Source organism: Alligator sinensis, unplaced genomic scaffold (assembly GCF_000455745.1).
Source record: "Alligator sinensis unplaced genomic scaffold, ASM45574v1 scaffold115_1, whole genome shotgun sequence".
NCBI lineage: Eukaryota > Metazoa > Chordata > Crocodylia > Alligatoridae > Alligator > Alligator sinensis.
In genome coordinates, this window is record NW_005841895.1 from 1,806,695 (window position 1) to 1,812,387 (window position 5,693).

The 5,693-nt window shown below is 43.8% G+C and overlaps 1 protein-coding gene across 4 annotated transcripts in view; it reads right to left on the bottom strand.

Annotated features, from left to right (window-relative positions):
- Positions 1-5,693, bottom strand: part of NFATC2 (nuclear factor of activated T cells 2) — a 130,594-nt gene that overhangs the window by 123,980 nt on the left and 921 nt on the right. The gene's annotated exons all lie outside the window — the stretch shown is intronic.

Below are 5,693 nucleotides of genomic sequence, written 5' to 3' on the forward strand. Positions count from 1 at the left end.
CCTGCTGAATTGGTGCCTTGGGGGCTGGTGCCTCACAGCCTCCTCCCAGGTTACAATACTAGAGCTTGACTTAGTAGCCCCCATAGTCTGAGCATTTCCCGAGGAGATGCTTGCATTCCAGTCCCTGCACACTAGGGTTATTTCCATTTTGTTAAATATAAAATGGAATCAGTCCTGCTTTACCCTGGTGGTGAGGCTTCTTTGGGACATGAGAGCTCTAGATCCAATGCCCTGCTATTCAGCAGTGTTTTAGTGTAACCTTGAGCAAATCACAGCAAGATTTTTTTTTCAAAGGTAGTTAAGCACCTTTGAGGATCAGGGCTCTGAATTTCTTTATGTTAATGGGGATGATAGCACATTAGAGATGCAGGTTTCAGTCATTTCTGATTGAGGTCATGGAACCCAGACCTCCTCCATTCTTGGCTCAAGGGAATTCAGAGGTCTCACTGAGATAGGAGGGGGTCTGGGTTCAGGGATCTCTTCAGCCTGAAAGAATGCCTTAGCCACCAGTCCTGTCCACCTGTCCTTTTGAAGATGCACTAGTATACAGACAGAATGCAAGATTCCTGGGGCTGGGAAAAGGGGCTACAACAGAGACATAGACTCATCAGGTTGGGCCTTCACCTTGAGGGGGTGTGGAGATCCTACGTTCTGATCCCTGAACCCCAGGGTGTAGGATGTTTCTTTTTATAGCCAATTTATTATACGTTTAAAAATCACGATCAGTTAAACCTATGGTGTGGTAGTTAGGCCACTCTTCTGGGATGTGGGTTTGAATCCCTTCCCTAATATTTTGTTTGGATGAACTTTTGCTACTAGCAGATTCTGATGCATCATTTTAAAAAGGCCTTGATTAAAAAAATCTTAAAAGTGCTTGCCTTTGTTTTGCATTGTTGGCTTCTTTTTCAGCATTTTGTTCATGAGACGCTCCAGAAAGTCGCTTCTGGTTTTGTTAAATATTTTGTCATGATCCCTTTTAACTTTGGGCATTACAGTTTATACTATCATTGAAGAGGGCTTGCCAACTCCATGTGTACACAATTACAAGCTAACACAGGACCGTCTAAATAACCATATACAAACTGGCTCACCCAAACAGAAAGCACTGCCTGTTGTTGTCCAACAAGTTATCAACATTGCAATTTTAACAAAGATCAAATATTGTTGGTAAAGAATAAACATTTCACATGAAGGCATTTTCTTTTAGCCTCCCTGCCTTCTTCCTTTGCCCTCCTCTGAAAGCCAAACCAGACCTGTGTCATCCTGAAAAATTTGAATGACGGAAAAAAATTTAAAATGGAAAAATGCAGTCTGGAGGTTTGTTTGATGCTGTGATGCCCTTCTAGCCTTGTGCACCTTACTGAAATGTAGTTAACAAAAAAATGAAACTGAAATGTGTGTGATGCTCTTGAATTAGCACTATGTGGGCTAACAAGACATAGAATATGATTTGACAGCATCGTCAGTATGAGTCAAAAGAGAAAGGGAATAGTCTGCACCAGCATAAAGATTGCATAATCTCCTCTCCACTGAAAGGATGAGCATTGCAATGAAGATCTGGAGAGGTTGGCAAGAAAGCAGTAAAGAAGATGTTCTAACTTTGCTCCTTTATCTTAACCCTTTACTTTCTAACACGTTTGTGAACACATTAAGAGATAAGTGACAGCTTAGGCTTAACTTCTATGAGAGCTATTTGTGCTCCAAGAAAGCCATATCATTTTAAACTCGTTCCACCAATATTTCATAGACTAGTAAATCATTACCATACACTGAGAGGAGAGAGCAGGGAGGGGTGTGTACTAACATCAATAGAGAAATATAGGGATTAGCTCAGATCAGGGACACCAAAACTTTTACCCTGTTTTAGGCCATGTTGTTAACTTACCAGCTACACTCAACAGGAATAAAATGGGGCTTATTCTTACTGCTCACACCTATAATACATAAATATTACCTATAATACAGAAATATGGTGACTATAGATCCCACAGAATCATGATACCTCTTAGAACCAGGTGTTTCACCTTCATAGAGCTCTGAGCGCCTCTGAAACTATTCTGACATCACCAATGTATTTTTCTTTTTTCCTTAGAAATGGCCCAACCCACACAATTCAGATCTAGCTCTGGCCCAAATATTAGGTTCCCCTCATTGTAGAACATCTTAATAGTTACCTTTTCTATACAGGGACCCTTCACTAATTTAGTTGGGACTCATTCTCAGTGACCAGTATAGGAAAGCCATGGTTGTCACCACTCTACACAGGTTCACAATATTCAGGTTGAAGTCCCGTGACTTATAGTGACCTTGTATTTTTTTAATAATGCCATTTTCATAAGCTAAAAATGTGTTTAAAGAGCTTAAGCAAAAATCTCTCCGTGTCAACCTTAATAGAAATTACAGCTACCTCCCCTTGCAGCTAATTCAACATAATGCATGACTAGGAATACACTGGGTGTATATTACCATTTCAGGGAACTCGAGAATGGAAGGAGGCATTTTCCATGTACTTGGATCAGCATTTGACTTTAGCAGGATTTGCTTTGCTTTACAAATTTTAAAAGTATGCAAGTATTATAATACCTATGCACTGGGTAGGACTCCAAAAAGAAAGGGAAAAAGAAGTTTTCTAATGTCATATAAATTGCCATTACAATGATGTTCAAAGAGCTTATCAAATTTAAATTCTGGTAGTGGTCTACTCTAAACCAATCATTCACTACAGCATCATGTTCAATTTCTGCCTATATTTCTGCCTAAATGTCATTAACCTGAAAAATGTAACTGCAGCAAATTTTAGACAATTTTCTTGGAAGTGTGTTGAATATGGCAAGATTATGGCAGGCAGGCTAAGTTAACCTTAGTTTATACTCAGTTATATAGAAAATAATACAAGGCCTGCAATATGCCTATACAAAATTGAAAAGGACCACATAAAAAGTACTGCACCTACATATAATGCTTAGAAACAGAGAAAGACTTTTCAATGATTAAAAAACAAAACAAAACAGATATTTCTAATGGGGTACGTGTCAGGCACTACAAATTCAATAGGAGCCTTAAACTTTCAAGCAAAGTTTTTCTAAGCTCTTAAAAGTGAGCCCATTGGGTTCAGACTACAAATGACTCTTGGGGGGAGGGAGAAAGGGAGCTTATAAAAGCAAAGGGGGAAGGGGAATCTTAAATCTGTTGTGTTCTTTAAGAAAACAAACACAAGTATTCAATTTTAGGGTCAGCTTGAGTCAGAGAGATCACCCCCAATTTCAGTCTCAAAGTGGTTTGGCAAGAAAAGCCAGTGGAAAAATTGCTCATAATCTCCATGTTCCCATTAAGTTCTCAAGTCTGTTCTGCAAACCCATGGAATGTACATATCAGAGTTTTTAGAAAAAAGAGAGAGAGAAAATTAAGCCAATAGTGGAAAAGAACTTCTAAGATATTATTATCCCTGACCCATCCAAAGGGGGAATGATGAAACATTTCTTCACTTAGTCAAAATATCTATTTGAATGTTATAAAAGAGTGCCCTAGTTATGACAGTGCCACATCTACATCTGTGCATGCAATTTCTTTGCTGTAGGAAAGACTTGGAAAATGAATTGGTAGTTGCTAGAGGGCACACAGCTTGCACTCAGTCATCCAGCAGACTTTCTCTTTAGGGCAGTGGATTTCAACCTGGGGTCTGCAGACCCCCAAGGGGGTCTGCAGACTGTGTCTAAGGCGTCCATGAAAGATGGCTGTGATCAGTTAAAAGTATGTGAATAAATACCCACACTTACAATTCAAAAGGGTCTGCATCTCCATTTTAAATTTCCAAAGGGATCTGCACCTCCATTTGAAATTGTTTAGTGGTCTGCAAATGAAAAAAGGTTGAAAACCACTGCCTTAGGGCATTATCACAGGTAGAAGGGTGAAGCCCTTTTCAAATCTATAGTGCCACCAGGCAACACTGGGTGGCTCCAAGAACCTGAAATGGGTCTCTTGGTTGAAGTCATTCACATCTGATGGCAACTAACAGGAAATAAGCTTGGTGATCTGGTCTCAGACCCATCCTAGTGGACTGGTAGCCACCCTGAGGACAGCACTGCTCTTGTTGGCATTTCCACCCATGCTAGCACACTTGGGTCAAGGAGGCAAGGATACACCAAAGCACTCTCACCTGGAGAGAGGGCTCTAGACTGAGACACGGTCACTAGGCAAAAAGCAAACTATCACTGTTCCTGCTTAGCCTCCCTATACATAGAAGACCTTGCCCAGAACTATGACTGCCATACCTTTTACAAGCTCTCTGTTCATGGCATTACTGCATCCTGTGCTCTTGATGTCTAATATACAGAAACCCTCCCAAAGGAAAACATGTACACCAGAAGTACCTTGAGCTTTTTGCAATATTACAGAATAACAGGTCTAGGGATGGCTTAGCATAGCTCTTAGTTTTTTAGGCTACTCTGGAAAATTGTAGGTAGCAGGATTAGAGTGAATCAACCAAAGCAGTAGCCTCTCCTCCCACCTCCCAGGGGTGGGAGTGGCTTCAATGGGAGCTTTGTCTGTGGGAGGAGGGCAGGACCTGGGCCTAGGGGTAAGGTCTCCAAGTGAGAAGCTCAAGTGTTGTGTAATTTACTGCACTGGCAATTTGTATATTCAGGTTCCAAAAGCTGCACCTGAAAAGCCCAAGCTCTTAATTTCACCTCTCGCTTTCCACCAGGGCATCGGTCTGATTGGGGAATTTGGAATTAAAACCGTGACGATATCTCTTGGTCTTCAAGCCATCTGAAATATTTCACCTCTGTGACTGCCCTGGGCCAACTTCCCAACCCTGAGAAATCTTTCAGATGGCTTTAGGAGCAAGAGATATCATCACAGTTTTCATTCCAAATTCCCCAGCCAGGCCGATGGTTGTCCACGGCCACCACTCACATCAAAGCTGATGGGCAAAGGGAAGAGAATTGCCCAGGAAAACCAGGACAGAGGTGCAAGAAACCTCGCTAGCTCCTAGCCCAGGTGCGCCGTCTGTTTTTAGGTACGGTGGCCCAGGAGCTGATTTCACGGAGCAGGTGGCCATAGAGAGGGGTGAAATGAGCCTTCCACATCCTCCCCCCGGTTGCTTTGCAGCCTGTTCATGCTTTGGGATGAGCCAGAGGAAAGAGGGATAGGGATACAAATACTTCTGGGGGTGAAGGAACAGCACGGGCAGGACAGGGGAGCTACTGATGGCCAGAGAAAGCCAGGCCTGTGTGTTTGAGCCTGGGAGGGGGGGAAAGAGCAGCAAGGACCTGATCCAAAAGGCCAGTAAAGTCAATAGGAGGCTTTCCATAGACTTTCATGAGCTCTGGATCAGCCCCTGAGGGCGGGAGTGTTAATGAGTGTGTTTTGGCAGGTGTCCCCTGGGCCATCAGAGCTGCTGAGGCAAAAGAAAACACATCGTCACTACCAATCTCCCTACACATAAAGGCCTTTGATAGAGCTCCTGCAGCGAGCGGGCTGGTGCCGCCTTCCCGGCATCGCTGCGGGGCTGGGAGCGGGCGGAGCCGGGGCGGGCTGCGCTGCGCGGGAGCCGGCAAAGGGACCGGGCTGCCCGGCGGCACCCCAGCGCCGCGCCCGGGCGGCCCCGTCCGAGCCGTGCAAGTGCAAGTGCAAGTGCAAGTGCCCCCCGCACCCGGGCAGCGCCTTCACACAGCCGCTCGCTCACCTGCCTC